The following is a 24476-nucleotide window of genomic DNA, read 5'->3' as shown; positions in this document are numbered from 1 at the left end:
TAGTACTGAGCACTTGAGGTCCTGAGGAATTGCCATTTGGGCAAGAAACATGTCGACCTGACCCAGAGGGTCCGAGGTAGTCCGCTGTGCCCCTTACAGTCTCTATCTCCCCTCCCACCTTTTTAATCAAGGGAGTTAGCCATGCGAATAAATGTCCTTGTGAACTGACTTATCTTTTTTAAATCACAATCCCCTCATGACTACACCTTCACCTGACCCCTCACACGCACTCAACCATTGGCTGGAACAAAAGAACTCCGACAAAGAGCGCCGATTACACGCCCGTCAGACATTGCAGCGCCAGTCTGACGAGGAGCAGGAGGCCAATGATGAAGCATGACATCTAGCTCGCTGGGTGTGTGAGGCCTCTTAGTTCCAACAAGGGAATTTCTTGTTCCCTGTCTTTGCTCTCCTCGTATACAAACATACACACTTTCTTTTCTATTCTTCGGGGAACTTTGTACCTTCTGCTTTTTATAGCATCCGCATCGTCATGTCGGAAACCTGTAACGTCTAAACCCGGTGGGTCTGCATTTACTGCAGCTCCACTGGTTCTTGTAGGTCTATCGGTCTCGGAGTCGCTATCTGACACTTTGTTGAAAGTCTTGCAGAGCAAGTTTCAAGGAAATAAAGATAAGGTGCACAATATTTTGGAACACTGTATCCTTCAACGTTGAACAAAACCAAAAACTAATACATATGATTTTTTTGTCCTACTGAGTAATGGCGGATTTTTTATCCCTTAACCCACTCCAGACGTCTATTGGAGTATTTTACGGGAATGTGGTCTCTGTGAAAGCCACGACTGAGTTACTCTAGTATCTAGCGTTGAATTAGTGCCTTACCAAACGTAGGGTGCCATGTAGTGTAGTTCCTATATCCCCAATAGGCTCTGCGCATTGCAATATTATATCCTATAGATTTGACGTAGGACTTATGTCTACTAGGTCTCTATCGAATATATTAGACTTACTTTTGAGTGCCAGCTAGCTCAGAGGTCACTAGAAACTTTCTTGAGTTTACAAGAGGGGATTTAGTTTCTGACAACCGCATAAACATGACAACTTTGTTTCCCCAAGATAAAACTGATCTTCAGAGTCGTGGAAACAATAGATAGATATTTTACTTAGTCATTCGTGCATGCTTCATTTCATGAGATGTGCAGAGACATAGAGAGACTGGCCTTTTCAATAAAAGTATTTATTGAACAGTCTTCTTTATCATGCAGAAGAAATGAACTGCTACAATCGTAATACTGGTTGTAAAATATAATGCATACAGTAAAAAGAGTAAGATAAAATAATACTGTAAGAGCATTGTAAGGCTCCTAGACCATAGTTAAATACATACATAAATAACAAAGGCTAAAAAGTACTCAACTGGTGCGTCTAAAATACGCCTACCCCGATGTACCTAACCTAAGCCTAGTACAAGGGAAGGAGTAAGTGAGGTGTAGCCCAAATATAGTATTCTTTGTCAAGAATCTATCCAAGATTTCTCTAAGGGTCTAATCAGAGCCGTACCTTGGTTTAGAATAAAGAAGGTCAGGCTCAGGACTCAATTTCCCAACAACCCGCAAGGGTAACTTGGAAACACAAGAGCTGGATTTCTCGGCGAGAGAAAAGACAGCGTCTCTCTCAGTGCATCTGCTGGAGGGTCGGCTTCCTTCGGCACTTGCTGTAGCAGGATGCGTCGGGCAAGTAGATAGTCGAACTGCTCCAAACCACCGTGTGTTTGCTATGGCAAGTGTGGGCATATTTATACCTTGAAGGTGCCGAATTTGACATAAAGGTGGACATAATAACGTTATCAAAGAGTCTAAGTTATTTGAAAACTCTATGAGTTCTTGGACAAGTCAGTATTCAAGCAAGGGGAAGTCCCTAGCTGCTGAAGCCGAGTTTTCCAAGAAATCGTTGTGGATTTTTTGAACTAGTGGAAGTAGCCCTGCCGTATTTGGACTGCATGAGCTATGTCTAAATATGGTTATGATTTCTACGCCTATATAAGGATATATATAAGGTCATGAATCTGGAAAATGACAGTAGGGTCCTAAAATGCTATACAACAGATTGTTTTACCCCACAATTTTCTAAAAAACAACGCATCTCTCCTGAAGTTAGCTGCGCACCATGTCAGTCAACAGCATTTCAGGCAACCCCTCTTCCAAAAATGTCTTCTCCAAAACTTCAATGGGAGACTCGGTTGTGACATCCCTCATGAATTTAACAAACAACCACCTAGAATGAACATCAATGATGACAGCAGCAAAACGCATATCCAAAGATAGGTCAGAAAGGGGACCTATAAAATCCAAACAAACAGTTCCCCAAGATTTCCCCGGATCAGTAATATGACCCATGACACTCTGACTGCTCATCCGAAGCCTTTTCTCACTCTCCTTGCAAAGTTTACAACCTTCAACCCACCTTTAATCTGGTCATCCATCCCAGGCCACCAACATTCTTGTTTGATTCTCCTGATGATCATGCCTTGACCTAAATGCCCTTCATGAGCTAGCTTAAATATGTGCGTTCTCAAACCGCAAGGAGGTACAAAGCGATCACCTCTCATAACCACATCCAAACCACTTTCAGACAATTCATCCAAAAGCTTCCAATAGGGTCTAACAGACACAGACACCATATTTCCACGGGGAGCATCCTTCTTGATCATTAGAATGACCTCCTTCAAAGTAGAGTCAGAAAGCATTTCATCCAACCACTGTGACCTCGAAAATGCACCCAAGTTGTATTCCCTAACATCACACACAAAAGCCACAGCCTCCTCTGTTTCAAGCTTCTTCACCACATCCTTATCAACATCCTCCCAATCCAAAGAAATACGAGACAAACAGTCTGCTTGTAAAGTTTTCCAATCATGAATAAACTCTATATCATACAGATATTCTTGTAATCTGGCTGCAAATCTGGCAAGGCGCGCAGAGCCTTTTCCAGCATCTCCAGCAGACAAAATCTTCATCAAAGGTTTGTGGTACGTCCTCAAAACAAACATTGAGCCCCACAAATATACTCTAAAGTACTCTATACCACAAGCTGCAGCAAGAGCTTCCTGCTCAATCACTGAATAGTTCCTTTCAGCATGAGTGAGGGTCCTTGAGGCAAAAGCTATTGTCCTTTCCACTCCATGTTGGTTTTGAGATAAAACAACACCAGTGCCAGTGAGACTGGCATCCACTGTGAGAAAGGACTTGCATGTGGTATTGAAAGGAGCTAGGGTGCCCGCATTGTGCAATTTTGTCTTTGATGTTTAGGAAAGATTTATGTTGTTCCTCTTTTCCCATGTACTTATTACGTTTGCGTAACAACCTCCTTAAAGGCTCAGCAATATCAGCAAAACGTTTTACAAATTTAGGATAATATTCGACGAGGCCAAAGAAGGACCTGAGTTGATCTTTATCCTTGGGGAACAGAGCATTTCTTATGGCCTCCAACAAATTCCGTTTGGGTGCTATTCCAGCCCTAGAAATGGTGTAGCCCAAATACTCAACATGTTCGGTTAAAAATTCACACTTCTCTTTGTTAACTGTTAACCCCCACATCCTCGAGTTTCCACAACACTTGTCGCAGAATGGCATTATGTTGTTCAACAGTCTTCCCTGACACCAAAATGTAGTCCTGAAAATAAACTATGCCACCTAGCTCCTCAAACATGCTATCCATCCTTCTTTGAAAGACACTTACAGCCGACGCTAACCCTAACGGCATGTGAGTAAACTGGAAGGTGCCCTCAGTAGTGAGGAAAGCAGTGAGTGGCTTCGAATCAGGGTGTAATCTAATCTGGTAATAAGCACTCCTCAAATCTATTTTAGAGAAGTACCTTTCACCCCTAACAGATTGTAGCAATTTGTTGATGTTAGGCAGGGGAAAAGTGTCAGTGACAATGTCGCGATTGAGTGACCTCAGGTCAATACAAAACCTTAAACCACCATCCGGTTTGAGCATTAAAACAACCGGAGAAATCCATGACGAAGCCTCAACTGGTTCAATAAATCCAGTTGTTAATAAATCTTGCAATAGATCTTTGAGACCCTGTCTTACTAACAGCGGCACTTCCTAAATTTATGTTGCACTGGACATGCATCACGCTTCACGATTATCTTGTGGAAATAACCCTTTACACACCCCAATCTATCCTCAAATACCTTGTAGGCCTCTTGTAAAACATATGCAATTTGAATAAGATCATCAACAATCGTAATTTGATTGGGGGACCTTGGATTGATAACAATATGAAGGTCATATTGGTGCATCCACCCAAGGATGGGAGAACCTTCCTTAGCAATGTAAATTTTCCCTTCAGTGCTCCTCGTACCAAAACGAATGACATCACACATGTAACCCAAGATGTCAATGGATTGTCCCTGAAACCCAACAGGATTGATGTCTTTGTCAGATAAAGGAACATCATTCCACAGCGTTTTGAAGAGGACCTTGGGTATGATAGTGAACATGGTTCCGGAGACCACCATGAGGGTAAAATTTTGTTCACACACATTAAATTCAGCAGTGGATCTAGTCAATATTCGTATGTCTTCATTGACTTCCCCAATAATACTATCAGTAGCCTCCTCTATTACAAGTATTCTATTCACAATTTGTTTGATATCGGTGCATAGTTGAACTACATTAACCCTAGGCTTATACCTCTCAGGATTATCATTCTGTCAACACATACATTCATAATGCCTCTTACGACCACACTTCCTACATACTTGGTCTACAGCAAAATATATTTTCGGATCAGCAATATGATACTGACTGCCACACTGCAAGCATTCCCTCCCTTTAACTTTAGGATTAGAACAAACACATTTGCTCCTTTTGTAACTTTTTTTAAAAAGCATCAATTTCAACATCATCATCTTTGAAGACATTTTCTACATTAGCTACTTAACCTACATTTCTGTCCCTTCTTCCTAACTCCTTAATACATTTTTGAGACTCCTCAATTACTTTAGCCATGTCCACAGCTTCTTTTAGCAAGGGGTCTTTGGCAGCCCAAAGCCTTTCTTGGATATTCCTGTCGCGACATTGCACAATGAGTTGATCACAAATTCATTCCTCAGTCATTGTTCCAAAGCGACACTTTACGGAAAGTTCGCGCAATCTGGCAACAAATTCATCAATGCACTCACTATCAGCTTGAAGTTGAGTGTAAAATGTGTATCTTGCCATTACTAAGTTAACTTATTTTTACAACCTTGTTGCTAGTCTTTTAATAGCCTCTTTATAAATGTCATCCATAGGCTGACCAATGGGACCCATAGCTATGGGTAAATATTTGAATATATGCTGACCTTCACTGCCTAAAGCACTAAGTAATAATGCCTTTTTCCTTGCAGGCGCAAAGTTGTGACCATCAAGCGCAGTGATGTAATTTTCAAGCATTTCTATCCAATCTTCCCAAGCAATTGTGGGAGTGCCCGGAAGGGGTAAAAACATAGGGGACATGATGACATTTGAATTCATGGCCATTATACACCACCAAAAACAATACTATATTTGATGAAGATAATAAAAATGTCCCAACAAATGTACAAACTTCTTTTGTGCAAATCACTGTGGACGTGTTTGCACAAAAGAAGAATCACAATAGTAAGTGGTGTGCAAATCACCATGGCGTATGAGATGCTGAAGTAATATGAGCATGTGTGTGTAGATCACCGCAACAGAGATTGCACAATACGCAAAATGGATTTGCAGAGAGGGGTAACAAGGGTGTGCAGACAACCGTGAATGTGACTGCAGCAAATCAAGGAACATTCAGAGCTGATTCTGCAACAGACAACCGCTGTGTGTACAACAGTGTAATTATCGTATTTGCGCACAGAAATCAGCTGTGAAGTCAGGCAACCGGTGTGAGGACAGGCATCAGCTGTATAAAGAACAGCGTAGAGATGACTATCCTAAAATGGCGGCATGCAAATGACGTACGCCGTAAGTTGAAGGCCACCTCCACATTAGGGAGGTGCTAGGCAATGCGTTCCAGTGACGATGGTGATAACACAAGCTTAGGCGTTTAGAATCTCCAAGGCTCAAGGTGGAGCGCGCAATTCAAATGGCAGCGCTGTGCACAGAAAAGCCAAATAAATGTACCGTACCTTGTGCGGCAATCAAGGACACAGCGAACAAGTGCCTCACAAGTAGTAAGCAGAGAACGTCGTAAACAGCAAAAACAGTAAAGGGAAATGACTGAGTGTGCCCAAGGATCACCAAGTTGTGCTTCCTTTTTTCCAAGCGCTGCGCAGACTGAAGATCGTCGCCAAATATGTTGTGAAGCGGCGTACATAAAACACGTGACGGCTGATGGGATTTAAGGTAAGTCTTTACTGCATAGCACAACCTGGAATCTGACCACCTTGACGAACGAGCAGAAACTGACAAGAGTCAAGTGCCGTCAACATTCCATTCCAAAGAGAACACTAAGGAGAGAACGTGCTGCACAGAGGTAAGATAACTTCATAACAATGACCTTTCAATGAGATACTTTAATAATACAAATCATGGGGGTTCAAGTCACGCCTCATCAATAGTTAGGCAGAGCAACAATGGTTACAAAAGTTAACATCATGAGTTTTTCTGGAAAACAGGTGCGGGGAACCTACCCCTTGCCCAGCCATGTGGGGAGAAAGTGTGACTTGAACCCGAATTGCGTTGGTCCCAAGATTTGTATTATTAAGGTACCTCGTTGAAAGGTCATCAGATTGATTGGTTCATTTTCTGTAACCAACCACCCGTGTAGATAGTGCATCAAGATAGGTCCTGAAAAACTGCCGAGTGATTTACACACATAGGGCAAGAAACATGTTGACCATGACTATACACATATAGACACCTTCGACCATTATAATCGATGGTATCCCTATTCTGGTTTAAATTGAGACGAATGGACTTTCAGGTTAAAATTCATTTTGGAGCACCACCTCGCCTCATTTTATTTCTCCTCACATGACCTCACATCTACACCACTAGGCCCCTCACACGCTGTCGTGTGGCGGCTTTCCGCTGTCCCGGGCGCCACAGGATGCATGCAGGCATCGGGAGACTCACTTCCGGCCGGAAGTGGTGTCCCGGTCTAGTCCTCCGCCACAACGTCTACACCAAGCACTTACGGGGGAACACGCTTAAAATGCGTGAAGCCCGCCGGATCGGTGCTTCTGATACTTACCAGCAGACCCGCTTCTGCCCAGCAGACGTCGGAGGTCCGGTCTTCTGCTGCTCTACTGGAGGGGTGGCTACTTCGAGTCACGTAACGCTTCCTTTCTTCATGCGTTACGTGACTGATTGCTGTGAGAAGTTGGCCTGATATGTAGTGCTCACTATTCTAGTGATCACTGTGTATCATTCCAAACGACCCTTATTGATGATTGGTTGTAAGTCAACCTTTAGACCAGCTATCCTAGTAGCATGGACAAGAGCAGTCTTTAGGCTAAACTCTAGAGGGCGTGTTAAGCCAGCTGTTATACCATCACATATACCCCTTGAACACCAAGTGAAAGGACACCACACAAGTTGTTATGAAAATAAAAGTATATTTATTTAGAATACAACAGCCCTGGACTCTTTATGAGGACAGGGCGCTAAGCACAATACAAAACTCTTAAAGAAATTCTGAAAGTCGCACAATTTACACAAATGCCCGAGGGGCACGAAAAACCATATACTCTAAAAGTGGAATGCGAAATACTAGCAGGTAAGTAACTAGTCTCAAAGGCTTTAGGATCGCTAGGACTGGACTACTGAACCTTCAGATTACGAGCAGGAGGCCTAGGGAGATCGGGTGCAGAGTGTGCACTCTCACGCGGGATGCGGGACAAAGTCTATGGATGCTAGATTTCGTAAAGTTAGTGTTATCAGACGAATCCGACTAGGTAGAGCTGAAACGAAAAAGGATCTGGACACTTAGATAGTTAAGCTATGCTGGAGCACCGAAATGCTCAGGTTACCTAGCCCAGGGGCTGCGGCTGCTTAGGGCTGAAAAGACGTCGGGAATCCTCGTTGCAGTCTATGGAGCCTGAAAGAAGAAGTTGCTGGCAGGCGACCAGTGATGAAGTTCGATGTGATCTAAGCCTGGATCGGTGATGAAGAGTACCTGTAAGCAGAGGGGACCAAGTTCTGAATCACTAGCCAGTGATTAGATGGGCACCAGGATGGCACCGGACGAAGTCACCTCGACCAGGTGAGTGGGTGACGCTGGGCTCTGCAGTCTCTCGGACCAGGAGGCGTTGTCGGCGACCAGGATGGAGGTGCGAGCTGTCCCACGATGGTATCTGCTGTCGACGTCGCTGGACCCAGGATTGGGGCAACAACTCTTGGCAAATGCAAGCCCACGCGGTGGACTCAAAATGGCGTCTGGAGTGGACCAGGAGGGTCCGGGGCGCTCCTCTGTTGGAGGGGAGCAAGGGCCAGTCTGGAGCAACCAGACCAGCGTTGAAGATGTCGTCGTTCGTCGTCAAGAGGGCTACAAGCCAGCAGGCAAGTGGCCGGACAACGCGGTGAGCAGCAAAGAGCAGAAGGGCCCCACGCAGATCTCGTGGATGCTGGGGGGCTGGACTTCGGTGCTGGAGCTGCTCAGGGTTAGGGTTTCTCAAACCCCAAAGCACTCACTCGAGGATCCCTCGGCGGTCGTGCTGGATAAGCGTCGTGCAGTTCTGAAGATGGCCGGTCCTTCGAGGTCTCGTCACACCCACGGATCTCAGCTGGGCTGATGATGTAGGTAGAGGTCAGAGGTGCCAGGGAAGCCGGGTCTCGTCGTGCTGGTCAGTCGGATTCCGGAGGAAGGACGTGCAGCAAACCGCAGTGTTCTTAGTTGGTGCCCGCTGATGCAGGGTGACTACTCCTTAGTCACAAGGGAGAAATCTTGAGTTCCTTTCGTAGAAAGTAGTTTCAGGATTCAAAGATGGTCTAATTTGGAAGGGTCCCTGCTCCCACCTTTATACTAAAGAAAGGGGCTGGTACGGGACTAGGTCCTGCCCATGGGTGGGACCAGGAAGGGGGGTGGTTACACCCCTCTCCCATGCCGGACTTTCCCCAGCTCAGGGGCTGGTGTGCCCCTTGAACTGGTTCAAACTGGCAGATGCACAGTGAGCACCGGGGTGCCACTTGCAGTCACCTTCCTGTTCAGCCCTGCCTACCTAGGATACACAAAACCCTGTCTGGGATGGTGCTAGCACCGCCCCTGACAGGAAACTCTTTGTCCAAGCTCCCCTCGCTGGAAGGACTCCCAGCTGCAGGGGGTCAGACTTGTGTCTGTGGTGGCAGCATCCATTTTGTGATGCTGAGGCTCGAGTTAACTTTAACCGGGGTTCACAGTTACATACATGTCGTGTCCCTCTAGAAGGGTGGAATGCTAACCCCGTCACCAGAATTGGCGAGGGGTTAGTATTCCAATTCGTATGACACCTTACTCGACATGTTTTGATAAAGTGATACCAAAGATAGCAAATAACCGCGAAGATTATAATGCACTTAAGTGTATATGGTACGCGTTATCATAGAACAGCTATTAGGACTTGGTTCCGCAAGCTGCAGACGGGCTCAGCTCATGCCAGAGCACCATCTCACATGATTACAAGCACTCTGCCTTCAGGATTGTTAAGGCCTGCCATAGGAGTGACTGATAGGAATACATGTGTCCATTTTAGGGTTAGATATAGGTATACTATATCTGCAGCAAAGGGTGATTACACCACTTTGCCCCAGCTGTCGTGCAGCCAGTTGTGTCAGATTTAGATGGCCAGCCAGGAGTGGCATAATACATGCTGCAGCCCCTGGTAGGCCCTGGGTACACCTATGCCCTGAGTTACAGGGTCTGACAAGGTGGCCCAGTACCAATTGGTAAATGCACCTAAGGTACACGTCAATTTAGTGAGAGAACAGCAAGGCTGTGGGTCTTATTAGCAAGCCAACAGCCAGAGAAGTCGTAAACCAGGGAAGCAAAAAGCAAAAATCTGGGGTGATCATAGGATTGCAGACCCTACTCTCCTACATGACCCTCCCCCCAAACTTTGGGACAATAAACTAACCTTGACCAGGTGAGTCTTCTTGCTCTAAGTGGAAATACCTGGAGAGCCCATCTGCATTGCCATGATCAGTGCCAGGTCTATGCTCCACTGTAAAATCCATCCCCTGTAGGGAAATGGACCACCTAAGCAGTTTGGGGTTTTCACCCTTCATCTGATTTAGCCACAAGAGGGGCTTATGGTCGGTCTGAATCTTGAAATGAGTGCCAAACAAGTATGGCCTCAGTTTCTTCAGGGCCCAAACCACAGCAAAGGCCTCCCTCTCAATAGCTGACCAATTTTCCTCTCTGGGGGTCAGCCTTCTGCTTATAAAAGTGTGGAGAAGTGTGGCTCACTGGTTAGAGCAGGCAGACCCTGAAGCAGAGGTCAGACCTGGGACCAGGGTTCAATTCCCGACGCGGCAGGGTCCTGAGCTCAATGTCCATGGACTCGATAATTCTCGCTTCGGTGCCTGACCTAATCATGGGTTCACACTCTGCAACTCTGGGCACTAAGCTTGCTTAATCTCCACAATGGCCCCCCGCGGCGGGCTTTCACCTTGGGGATGCCCTGTAGGGGCTATCTCACAGGGAAAAGCCAGGACGGGTTCCCAAGGCAAGCGCGGAGATACCCCTTCGGGGGTCGATTCTGGCGCTATATAAGAAACATAATAATAATAATAATAATAATAATAATAATGGGCTGGTCATGACCATCAAAATTCAGCTGAGATAGAACAGCTCCCACACCCAACTCAGAAGCATCTGTTTGGACAATGAATGGTTTAGAGTAGTCTGGACTCTTTAGGATAGGGGCTGTGCACATGGCCTGCTTTAGGTCATCAAATGCCTTTTGACAGCCTGCTGTCCACTGAACTTTCTTTGGCATCTTTTTGCTTATCAGGTCATTAAGTGGAGTCACAATTGATCCATAATTCCTGACAAATTTCCTGTAGTAACCAGTCAGGCCCAAGAAAGCTCGAACCTGAGTCTGGGTGGTTGGAGGAGCCCAATCCTTGATGGATTGTATCTTGCTCTCCAGTGGCTGAACCTGGCCTCCACCTACAAGGTGGCCCAGGTATACAACCTGTGTCTGCCCCATCTGGCACTTTGTGGTCTTGATAGTGAGACCTGCTGCTTGCAGTGCCTCTAACACTTTCCTCAGGTGGACCAGGTGATCCTCCCAGGTGGAACTAAAGACAGCTATATCATCAAGATATGCTGCACAGAAGTCATCCAGCCCAGTGAGAACTTGATTCACCAGCCTTTGGAAGGTGGCAGGTGCATTTTTCAAACCAAAGGGCATTACCACAAACTGATAATGCCCACCAGGGGTAGAAAATGCTGTCTTGGGCTTGGCATCCTCAGCTAACCTGATTTGCCAATACCCAGCTGTCAGGTCAAATGTACTTAAGTAGTTGGCAGAAGCCAATCTATCTATCAGTTCATCTGCCCTTGGTATTGGGTGGGCATCAGTCTTAGTGACTGCATTGAGGCCTCTGTAGTCTACGCAAAACCTCATCTCTTTCTTACCACCCTGGGTGTGAGGCTTTGGCACTAGAACTACATGACTAGCCCAAGGGCTATCTGAGGGCTCAATGACTCCCAGCTCCAACATTTTCTGCACTTCAGATTTGATGCAGTCTCTGACATGATCAGGCTGCCTGTAGATTTTACTCTTAACTGGCAGGCTGTCACCAGTGTCAACCTCATGGGTACACCAATTGGTTTGACTGGGTGTCAGAGAGAACATATGTCTAAAGGATTGAAGAACTTGTTTGCAATCCTTTTGCTGATGTTCAGAGAGGCTGCCACAAAAGACAACACCATCTACTGACCCATCATCAGGGTTCTGAGAGAGCAGGTCTGGGAGAGGGTCACTCTCCTCCTCCTGTCCCTCATCTGTGGCCATGAGCAAGCTCATGTCCTTCCAGTCGACTTATGCCTTGAGCCTATTCACATGGAGCACCCTGAGGGGGCTCCTGGGAGTTCCAAGGTCCACCAGGTAGGTGACCTCTCCCTTTTGCTCAATGATTGCGTGGGGCCCAGACCATTTGTCTTTGAGTGCTGCTGGGGCCACTGGCTCCAACACCCACACCTTCTGTCCAGGCTTGTACACAGTCAGGACAGCCTTTGGTCATGCCAAGCTTTTTGGAGTTCTTGGCTTGCCTCAAGGTTTTTAGAAGCCTTTTCCATATACCCAGCCATCCTGGAGCGGAGACCAAGTACATAGTCCACTATGTTGGTTGCAGGCTTTTTGAGAGGTTTCTCCCATCCTTCCTTCACCAAACACAGGGGTCCTCTTACAGGATGTCCATACAAAAGTTCAAAAGGGCTGTAGCCAACCCCCTTCTGTGGGACTTCTCTATAAGCAAACAAAAGGCAGGGAATCAGGACATCCCATCTATGCCTGAGCTTTTCAGGTAGTCCATGAATCATCCCTTTCAGGGTCCTGTTGAATCTTTCAACAAGCCCATTGCATTGTGGATTATAGGGTGTAGTGAACTTGTAGTTGACACCACATTCCTTCCACATAGCAGTCAGATATCCTGACATGAAGTTTGCACCTCTGTCAGAGACAACCTCCTTAGGGCAGCCCACTCTGGAGAACACTCCAACTAGGGCTCTTGCCACAACAGGGGCTGTAGTGGTCCTAAGGGGAATAGCTTCAGGATACCTGGTGGCATGGTCCACCACCACCAGTATAAACTTGTGCCCTGATGCTGTCTGGGGTTCCATTGGACCAACAATGTCAATACCCACTCTTTCAAAGGGCACCCCCACCACAGGCATTGGTATAAGGGGGGCCTTTGTTGTGCCACCTGACTTACCACTGGCTTGGCAAGTGACACAGGAGCGACAAAACTCCTTGGTATCTTCATTCATGTGAGGCCAGTGAAAGTGTGAGACAAGCCTGTCCCAAGTCTTTGTCTGGCCTAAGTGTCCTGCAAGGGGAATCTCATGGGCCAAGGTAAGAAGGAAACCTCTCTGCGACAAGGGGATGACCAGCCTCCTGGTTGCACCAGGTTTGGGGTCTCTTGCTTCAGAGTACAGGAGTCCATCATCCCAGTATACCTTGTGGGTACCTGTGGCGTTCCCTGCAGCCTCAGCAGCAGCCTGCTGTCTGAGGGTTTCAAGAGAAGGGCAGTCTAACTGTGCCTTCCCCAGGTCTTCTCTGGAGGGTCCCCCTGAACCCAGAAACTCAACCTGATCAGGTTCAAGTTCTTTAGGCTCAGTTTCCCTCAGCTCTTTGAGGTCAGCCTCCTCTGAGACTTGATCCACAACCTGGGGCAAGGGGGAAGGCAATGCCTTAACCCTACTGTTCTTCTTCTTGGAAGGTGTCTGGTCCATTGTTCCAGGATCCAGCACCTGTTCAGTAGGGCATCTTCTGGCCTGTGACCTAGTCAGGACATGTGCTGGCACACCTAACATTTCCATGTGAGTCCTCTGCTCCACTTCTGACCATAGTGATGACTCCAAATCATTGCCCAACAAACATTCAACTGGGAGGTCTGAACTAACCACAACCTTCTTTTGGCCACTTACCCCTCCCCAGGAGAAAGCCACAATTGCCATACTATGGTGGGTAGTGACATTGCTGGCATGGGTCACTAGGTAGTCTGTACCTAGTATGATCTGTCCAGGGTCCACAAAGTTAGGTGTCACAATTGTGACACTGGCACAAGTGTCCCTATAGGCCTGAGCCATCTTTCCATTTATAAAAGGTGTCTGCCTGTATTTGCCCAAAGTATTGGGACTTGCATCAGGGGATATATCCATATCCCCTGTACAGACAAGGACAGCCTGAGTGAGTGTGCCAACTAAGTTGTCATACCCCTCAGAACCCAAGGTTAACCCAACTAATCCCTTGGGAGGTGCACTACCACTGCTGACTGTACTAGGGGGTGCAGGTGCCTTAGGGGCTGCAGTGGTAGGAGTTTGCCCTCCTTTCTTGGTGCACTCACTAAACCAGTGAGTTTTACTTTTACAGTATTGGCACCACCTTTTAGACTGGCCTTCTTGAGTCTTCTTTTTCTGCTGTGAAGCCTGACCCCCACCCTCTTTGGTTTGTTGGGGGCCTGTCGAAGACTTCTGGTCATTTTGTTCACCTTTATTATTACCCTTCTGGTCTGCTTTCTTCTGGCCACCCTGGTTCTGGCCCTGGTTCTGCTTAACCCTTGTCCTGACCCATCTGTCTGCCTTCTTTCCCAATTCTTGGGGAGAGGTCAGATCTGAGTCAACAAGGTGCTGATGCAACAACTGGTTCTGACAATTGTTTAAAATCTGTTCCCTCATGATCAGATTGTACAATCCTGTATAATCAGTAACATTACTGCCCAGCAACCAGCCCTCCAAAGCCTTAGTGGCACAGTCCACAAAATCAGACCAATCCTGAGACTGAGTTTTCTGGGTATCCCTGAACAGCAACCTGTACTGCTCAGTGGTTAGGCCAAACCCATCTATCAGTGTATTTTTCAGGACTTGGTAATTGTTAGCATTCTCGGCTCTAGTAGTGAGGAGCTTATCTCTACCTTTGCCTTCAAAGGAGAGCCACAAGACAGCTGCCCACTGACTCTGGGGGACGCACTGGACAGTGCAGGCCCTCTCCAAAGCAGTTATCCATTTGTGGATATCATCCCCTTGTTTAAAGGGGGCACTATCTTACTCAGGTGTCTAGTATCTAAACTCCTGTCCTTCTCTCGAGGTAAAATGCTGCCACCAGTGGGGTCTACCCCACTCAATTTCTGCTCTCTAGCAAAGGCAAGTCTTTCTTTGGCCAGGGCAAGTTCTTCCCTTTCAATCCTCAGATTGACTTCCCTCATCTTTGCTTCATGCTCTCTTCTCTGAGGGGATGTCATCCCTCTGTGAGAAGAGGTCTGAGAGCCATTGGTTCGAATGGATCTGTTAGAGCCTCTGGATAGAGACCTAACTCGTCCATTCCCAATGTTAAGTCTGCCTGAGAGTGGCCCTGGGGGTCCCCCAAATCCATTCTCAAGCCTACTTAAGTTGGTCCTGGTGAGTCTACTGACTTCTACCTGACCCTTGTCTGCCTCCTCCTCTGACCCTTCCTGATCCTCCTCCTCCCCTTCACTAACTGTTCCATTGTTTTGGAGGTCAGGGTCCCCAAGGGTTCCCTCTAAGGGGGGCATGTTCCCATCTGGATTAGAAGGGTCTGTGTTAGCAGTCCTTCTGGCATCATAAGTTTCTAAGAGACCAATCAGAAAGGGAATTGTAGGGTTAGAACCCTGTTTTAGCTTCCTGGAGGTACACACTTGTCTCATCTCCTGGAAGCTAAGAGCTGCATATCTTGAAGTGACCTGTGGAGGGTCCACTGACACAAGGGGGGCCTCTGAGTTCCCTCCTTTGTCCGACATGCTTTTCTAGTGAGGTGTAAGTGGTGCATTTACCTACACTATTTGTTTGCCTACTGATCCCTTGCTAAGAGTTGTAGTCAGGGTGTGCTGGGCCCTGTTGAACTACAACAGCTGGTTCAGTAGAACTCAGAGTATTCTAAGCTAAGTTATATGTACCTGGGTACTTATGTGATCTTTCACAATGATATTCTTAGGATACGTGTGGTAAAACAACAGCAAGCTCAAATCCCAACCGCTGCTCACCAATGTGAGAAGTTGGCCTGATATGTAGTGCTCACTATTCTAGTGATCACTGTGTATCATTCCAAACGACCCTTATTGATGATTGGTTGTAAGTCAACCTTTAGACCAGCTATCCTAGTAGCATGGACAAGAGCAGAACTCTAGAGGGCGTGTTAAGCCAGCTGTTATACCATCACATATACCCCTTGAACACCAAGTGAAAGGACACCACACAAGTTGTTATGAAAATAAAAGTATATTTATTTAGAACACAACAGCCCTGGACTCTTTATGAGGACAGGGCGCTAAGCACAATACAAAACTTTTAAAGAAATTCTGAAAGTCGCACAATTTACACTTGCCCGAGGGGCACGAAAAACCATATACTCTAAAAGTGGAATGCGAAATACTAGCAGGTAAGTAACTAGTCTCAAAGGCTTTAGGATCGCTAGGACTGGACTACTGAACCTTCAGATTACGAGCAGGAGGCCTAGGGAGATCGGGTGCAGAGTGTGCACTCTAACGCGGGATGCGGGACAAAGTCTATGGATGCTAAATTTCGTAAAGTTAGTGTTATCGGACGAATCCGACTAGGTAGAGCTGAAACGAAAAAGGATCTGGACACTTAGATAGTTAAGCTATGCTGGAGCACCGAAATGCTCAGGTTACCTAGCACAGGGGCTGCGGCTGCATAGGGCTGAAAAGACGTCGGGAATCCTCGTTGCAGTCTATGGAGCCTGAAGGAAGAAGTTGCTGGCAGGCGACCAGTGACGAAGTTCGATGTGATCCAAGCCTGGATCGGTGATGAAGAGTACCTGTAAGCAGAGGGGACCAAGTTCTGAATCGCTAGCCAGTGATTAGATGGGCACCAGGATGGCACCGGACGAAGTCACCTCGACCAGGTGAGTGGGCGACGCTGGGCTCTGCAGTCTCTCGGACCAGGAGGCGTTGTCGGCGACCAGGATGGAGGTGCGAGCTGTCCCACGATGGTATCTGCTGTCGACGTCGCTGGACCCAGGATTGGGGCAACAACTCTTGGCAAATGCAAGCCCACGCGGTGGACTCAAAATGGCGTCTGGAGTGGACCAGGAGGGTCCGGGGCGCTCCTCTGTTGGAGGGGAGCAAGGGCCAGTCTGGAGCAACCAGACCAGCGTTGAAGATATCATCGTTCGTCGTCAAGAGGGCTACAAGCCAGCAGGCAAGTGGCCGGACAACGCGGTGAGCAGCAAAGAGCAGACGGGCCCCACGCAGATCTCGTGGATGCTGGGGGGCTGGACTTCGGTGCTGGAGCTGCTCAGGGTTAGGGCTTCTCAAACCCCAAAGCACTCACTCGAGGATCCCTCGGCGGTCGTGCTGGATAAGCGTCATGCAGTTCTGAAGATGGCCGGTCCCTCGAGGTCTCGTCACACCCACGGATCTCAGCTGGGCTGATGATGTAGGTAGAGGTCAGAGGTGCCAGGGAAGCCGGGTCTCGTCGTGTTGGTCAGTCGGATTCCGGAGGAAGGACGTGCAGCAAACCGCAATGTTCTTAGTTGGTGCCCGCTGATGCAGGGTGACTACTCCTTAGTCACAAGGGAGAAATGTTGAGCTCCTTTCGTAGAAAGTAGTTTCAGGATTCAAAGATGATCTAATTTGGAAGGGTCCCCGCTCCCACCTTTATACTAAAGAAAGGGGCTGGTACGGGACTAGGTCCTGCCCATGGGTGGGACCAGGAAGGGGGGTGGTTACACCCCTCTCCCATGCCGGACTTTCCCCAGCTCAGGGGCTGGTGTGCCCCTGGAACTGGTTCAAACTGGCAGATGCACAGTGAGCACTGGGGTGCCACTTGCAGTCACCTTCCTATTCAGCCCTGCCTACCTAGGATACACAAAACCCTGTCTGGGATGGTGCTAGAACGGCCCCTGACCGGAAACCCTTTGTCCAAGCTCCCCTCGCTGGAAGGACTCCCAGCTGCAGGGGGTCAGACTTGTGTCTGTGGTGGCAGCATCCATCTTGTGATGCTGAGGCTCGAGTTAACTTTAACCGGGGTTCACAGTTACATACATGTCGTGTCCCTCTAGAAGGGTGGAATGCTAACCCCGTCGCCAGAATTGGCAAGGGGTTAGTATTCCAATTCGTATGACACCTTACTCGACATGTTTTGATAAAGCGATACCAAAGATAGCAAATAACCGCTAGGATTATAATGCACTTAAGAGTATATGGTACGCGTTATCATAGAACAGCTATTAGGACTTGGTTCCGCAAGCTGCAGACGGGCTCAGCTCATGCCAGAGCAGCATCTCACATGATTACAAGCACTCTGCCTTCAGGATTGTTAAGGCCTGCCATAGGAGTGACTGATAGGAATACATGTGTCCATTTTAGGGTTAGATATAGGTATACTATATCTACAGCAAAGGGTGATTACACCACTTTGCCCCAGCTGTCGTGCAGCCAGTTGTGTCAGATTTAGATGGCCAGCCAGGGGTGGCATAATACATGCTGCAGCCCCTGGTAGGCCCTGGGTACACCTATGCCCTGAGTTACAGGGTCTGACAAGGTGGCTCAGTACCAATTGGTAAATACACCTAAGGTACACGTCAATTTAGTGAGAGAACAGCAAGGCTGTGGGTCTGATTAGCAGGCCCACAGCCAGAGAAGTCGTAAACCAGTGAAGCAAAAAGCAAAAATCTGGGGTGATCATAGGATTGCAGACCCTACTCTCCTACAATTGCCATGCTGTATTTCGGGAGTCAGCCGCGCAGGAGCGCTGCTGGTAGCATCTTTAGGAAGCAGCTGCGAAGGCTCGCTGCTACATCCCTGCCTTTGTCCTTTTGTTTGGCAGTGGCGATGGAGCGCTACTGCCTGTTTGCAGTAGGAAGCGCAGGGGCGCTTTAACTTTCAGCACTTTGGTTCCTCAGTTGTTTTGACCATAGCGCAGGAGCACTTTGACTTTGTACTCTGGATATACCTTTGTTTTGGCGGTTGCGCAGGAGCGCTACTGCTTGTTTTCTACACGCCTAAAGCGTACCCTGGAGTTCTTTTTCGTGACTCCCTTTCAGCGCAGGAGCGCCTTCCTTTGATTTCTTTTGGTTCTTTGATGGTCCTGGCGCGGGAGCGCCTTATTTTCGTTTTCCTTACCAAGGACGTAAGGCTCCTGGACGACACTTCACAGACCTCTTCATTGAGTCAACCCAAACAACGAGTTGTGGTGAGTGTCAGAAACAGGCGCTCCTGTCTGCATGTGTCTTGTGGGGTGTTTTCAGCACGAGTGTAGCACCTAGTCCTAATCAGGCTTTTCTTGTTCCCTCAGCTGTGCCAAGACCCTTCCCAACGTCCCTACCACCAAAGCCACTTCCCTGGTTCCTTTGGCCCCCATCCCTGCATCCATCTCATCCTTGTCCGGTATTACTCCCCGCGGGGGTTTGTTGGGACTAGGGGCGTGGTTTGTGTCGTCTCTGCGGGATTGCTTCACAAGCCCAGGTGAGTCTTGTGCGGTACCTGATAGAATCAGAAGCCCACGTTCATACATTCTGCCCAGACGACATGGGAGACCCGGAGGTAACCCTGCAGGACATAGCAGCCTTGCTGGCTGCCATGCAGGCAGAGAACATCAGCCTACTCCAAGATATGACGGCCCTACAGGGCCAAGTGGCGGCTGGCTTCACCAACCCTTGGGGAACCACTCCTAGTCCCAGAGCCCGACAAGAGGGGTTGCTTAGACCGCCTACGTTCTCCTTTGGAGGGTCCTCCTCTGCCACCGGTCAGGACACGGCTATCCAGGTCATCACGCCTCACCCGGTGCAACTGGCTCCACAATGAAACGCTTCTATGGCGACAGCACCAAGTATGGCGTCTTTATCCACCAATGCCATCTGCATTTCATGGCCAGAACAGCTGCCTTCCCTGACGATGCATCAAAGGTGGCATTCATCCTGTCCTACATGGGCGGGGACGCCGCGCAGTGGTCCATCTCACTGGTAGAAAACGACGACCCCATGCTCAACCACTTGCCAACGTTCTAAGAGACCATGCGACGGATGTTCGCTCGCCATACGTTTGTACAAGCCGCAGACAACCAGCTGCTTGGGTTAAAGCAAGGAAACAGTGACCTGCTTCACTATATCACGACCTTCAGTCGCCTGGTTATCTAGGCGCAATGGCCTGAGGACACAAAGGTGTCGATGTTCTACCGAGGGTTGCAGGATGACCTGAAGGATCTTATCGCCCAACACCCCGACCCTCCTGACATGATAGGGCGGTTCATCGACATGGTGGTCAAGATGAACTTCCGATTGCAAGAGAGGAAAACCGAAAAAGGGAAAAACAGCGACAACCGTTTCCTCCCATTCTCAGAGAAGGCTTCCGACAAAGGCAAGGAGGATGCTCCCTCGCCTAGCGACACCCAGGAACCAATGCAGATAGGCGGCATCAGAGGGGCCCTAACCAGCCAAGAGAGAGAAAGAAGGAGGAAACAGAACCAGTGCCTCTATTGCGGTAAGAGCGGTCATTTCGTCAGGGAATGCCCGGTGAAACCCAGCCGCACACGGAACAAACGGCCTTTCGCCTTGCCCATCGACAAAGGAAACAAGGCGGGAAATGAGACAACCCAGTAGACATGGGGGTCCGTCCTCTGGGTTTTTCTTCCTGCACTACCGCGATCCCTGCAGTCTTCGATGGCAACCATCACATAGGCATGGCTGTTACCTTGCGGAACCAAACGGACGCCTCTTGGAATGTCATCGCGATGCTTGATTCCGGAGCCACTGCCAACTTTATCGACACCGTCTATTCACAAACCCTGGGAATGAGCACGGTGCCTAAAAAACAACCAGAAACGGTAAAGTCCGTCGATGGTACGGATCTGACCTCCGGTCTCATCAGGCATCAGACCGAAGCCATGACAATGTGTTTCACGAACAATCATACCGAAGCCATCAGCTTTGACGTCATAGACGCACCTCAGTTTAAGGTCATCCTGGGACTGCCATGGCTGGTAAACCACAATCCCCGAATCGACTGGGGAACCCGGGTGATCAGTCTGGATTCTGAACACTGCTGTAGCACCTGCTACGCAGAGGACAACATGCATGGTATCCGTTCCATACAAGCTCGGTCGTTACCAGGACAAGGCATGGGAATGGTGTCTCAGGCCGAAGTACCAGAGGACTATCAGGATCTGGCAGAAGTGTTCGATAAAAAGAGAGCCAACACCTTACCACCGCATCGTTCCTTCGATTGTCGGATAGATCTGATACCCGGCTCCACGTTGCCCTGTAGCAGGATCTATTCCCTTACCGAAATGGAGAACGTCCATCTACGTTCCTATCTGGATGAGTACTTGGAAAACGGGTTCATCCGCCATTCCAGGTCCCCGGTGTCATCTCCCCTTTTCTTCGTGTCGAAGGAGGAAGGGGACCTGAGGACCTGCATCGACTTCGGGGCGATGAACACAATTACGGTCAAAAACCGATACCCGGTTCCGCTCATCTCCAACCTCCTGGACCAAGTCAAGAACGCCTCAATTTATACCAAACTGGATCTGCGGGGTGCCTACCATCTGGTCAGGGTCCGGAAGGGTGACGAATGGAAGACCGCCTTCCGGACCAAATTCGGCCTTTTTGAGTACCAGGTCATGCCTTTCGGACTCTGCAACGCCCCCGCAGCGTTGCCAGAACTTCATATATGCGGTATTAAGTGAATTCCTCGACGTCTTCTGTATCGTGTACATAGACGATATCTTGATCTTCTCACAGACTATCACCGAGCACGTACAGCACGTACGTTCGGTTCTACAACAACTAGGTAAACACCAACTATACGTGAAACTGGAGAAAAGCGCATTCCACGTTACATCCGTGGAGTTCCTGGGAAATGTCATCACCCCAACCAGCATACAGATGAATAACAAGAAAGTAGAGGTCATCCTTCTTTGGCCCACGCCAGACTCCGTGAAAGGGGTGCAGCGGTTCTTGGGGTTTGCCAACTACTACCGCCGTTTTATCACAGGGTTCTCCGGTATGGTGGCGCCTATCTCGCGCTTGTTGCGCAAAGGACAGCGTTTTTGTTGGGACCAGAAAGCAGATTACGCGTTCCAGGAACTAAAGAGGCGTTTCACTACAGCCCCGGTGCTGATACATCCTGATGCCGAACAGCCTTTCGCGGTAGAGGCAGACGCCTCGAAAGACACCTTGGGAGGCGTGTTGTCACAGAGGGATGCCAACACCGGACAGCTACATCCGGTGGCCTTTTATTCCAAGAAACTACAGCCGGCAGAAAAGAACTACACGGTGTCAGACAGGGAGCTCCTGGCAATCAAGACGGCGTTCGAGGAATGGCGTCATTACCTGAAGGACGCAAAACACACGGTCACCATCTACACGGACCACAGGAACTTGCAGTTCTTACGCTCAGCACGCGCCCTTACCGCCCGACAGCTACGATGGACCCTGTTCTTTAATGAATACAACTTCACCATCACCTACCGACCCGGTAAGGACAACGCCAAGGCGGATGCTCTCTCACGTTTGGACGAGTCCGAGGATGCCACCGAAAACACAGAACCGGTTCCCGTCATCTCGGACGACCACTTCCAGGGAGCAGTGGCCTCCACGGACTTCATGACCCAGTTACGGATGGACACGGATGGAATAGATCCAGCGGCTCTAATACACGGACACGATGGCGTGGTTCGTGAAAACGGATTCCTGGTTAAAGGAAACAAGCTGTACCTGCCTAGGGAACCCTGTCAACAACGAGCGATCCAGATGTGTCATGACCATGTTATCTCTGGCCATCCGGGATACCACAAAACGCTTGATCTGATACAAAGACAGTTCTGGTGGCCAACAGTAGAAACCGACACAAGAAACCACGTCTCCCGTTGTACCATATGCCTGCTTGGCAAGAACAGGTCTGAAACCCCAGCGGGCCATCTCTGTCCTATCCCGGTACCGCCGTATCCTTGGCACACCATTTCTATGGATTTGGTGGTGGAGCTTCCACTGACCAAGACCGGCCATACCACAGTGCTAACCGTGGTGGACCACCTCACCAAGGTGGCTCATTTCGTACCTCTGCCCAAAGTCCCCACCGCGGCAAGACTGGCCTTGGTGTTCGTGAACAACGTGGTTCGCCTCCATGGCGTTCCTGAGGTGGTGATAACGGACCGGGGGTCGCAATTCGTGTCCCGCTTCTGGAGGGCAGTGTGCAGACTCATGGAGATGGACGTTCGTCTCTCTTCTGCCTACCATCCCCAGACAGACGGGCAAGCGGAAAGAACCAACCACACCATGGAGCAATACCTGCGCTGTTGGTTGCTCACGGTCGAGAAGGAATGGTCCGATGTGCTATGGTTGGCAGAGAACGCTTACAACAACAGCAAACACTCCACCATTGGGATGTCCCCCTTTTTCTGCCTACAAGGGAAACATCCCCGCACCTCGGCGTGGGACGTTCCAGCGGAGAGTCCTTTGCCCACGGTTCGGGCTTATCACAAGTCACTGTGTCAGCACTGGCAACAAGCCAGGTTCGAGCTAGCCAAAGCAAAGGACGCCTTCAAAGCACACGCAGACGCTCACAGACAGAAAGAACCTGAGTATCGTGCCGGCGACAAGGTGTGGCTCTCCATTCGACATCTCAACGTGCATGGTCCCAAGTAGTTGCTGCCTCAGTTCGTGGGTCCTTTTGTCGTTGAGAAGGTGATCAACCCCGTGGCCATGAGACTGTCGCTCCCGGCGCACATGAAGATGCACCCGGTCTTCCATGTGTCTCTTTTGCGTGCGGTCCATCCTGACTGCACCATCTCCTCTCCTCCGTCTCCGGTGGTGGTGGAGGACCGTGTGGAGTATGAGGTCAGGGCCATTCTGGGTTCCCGTCGTACTAGGGGGCGGTTGTTCTACCTTATAGACTGGAAGGGTTACGGTCCTGAGGAACGGTATTGGGAGCCCCGGTCCCATGTTCGTCATGCCCCTGTTCTGGTCCGAGCCTTCCATCTGAGCCACACTCTGAGCCCACGCCCTGCTTCCTTTCTCTGACTCTCGGGTGGGGGTTCTGTTTTGAGGGGGGGTACTGTTGTGTGGCAGCTTTCCGCTGTCCCGGGCGCCACAGGATGCATGCAGGCATCGGGAGACTCACTTCCGGCCGGAAGTGGTGTCCCGGTCTAGTCCTCTGCCACGTCTACACCAAGCACTTCCGGGGGAACACGCTTAAAATGCGTGAAGCCCGCCGGATCGGTGCTTCTGATACTTCCTGGCAGACGCGCTTCAGCCCAGCAGACGTCGGAGGTCCGGTCTTCTGCTGCTCTACTGGAGGGGCGGCTACTTCGAGTCACGGTAACGCTTCCTTTCTTCACACGTTACGTGACTGATTGCCGTGCTGTAATTCGGGAGTCAGCCGCGCAGGAGCGCTGCTGATAGCATCTTTAGGAAGCAGCTGCGAAGGCTCGCTGCTACATCCCTGCCTTTGTCCTTTTGTTTGGCAGTGGCGCTGGAGCGCTACTGCCTGTTTGCAGTAGGAAGCGCAGGTGCGCTTTAACTTTCAGCACTTTGGTTCCTCAGTTGTTTTGACCATAGCGCAGGAGCGCTTTGACTTTGTACTCTGGATATACCTTTGTTTTGGCGGTTGCGCAGGAGCGCTATTGCTTGTTTTCTACACGCCTAAAGCGTATGAGCATTGTACATATGGGCCGCGCTATAGCGCTTACCCTCGAGTTCTTTTTCGTGACTCCCTTTCAGCGCAGGAGCGCCTTCCTTTGATTTCTTTTGGTTCTTTGGTGGTCCTGGCGCGGGAGCGCCTTATTTTCGTTTTCCTTACCAAGGACGTAAGGCTCCTGGACGACACTTCACAGACCTCTTCATTGAGTCAACCCGAACAACG

Source organism: Lissotriton vulgaris, chromosome 7 (genome assembly GCF_964263255.1).
Source record: "Lissotriton vulgaris chromosome 7, aLisVul1.2, whole genome shotgun sequence".
Classification (NCBI taxonomy): domain Eukaryota; kingdom Metazoa; phylum Chordata; class Amphibia; order Caudata; family Salamandridae; genus Lissotriton; species Lissotriton vulgaris.
The sequence above is the reverse complement of the archived record's forward strand: the minus strand, read 5'-3'. Positions refer to the sequence as shown.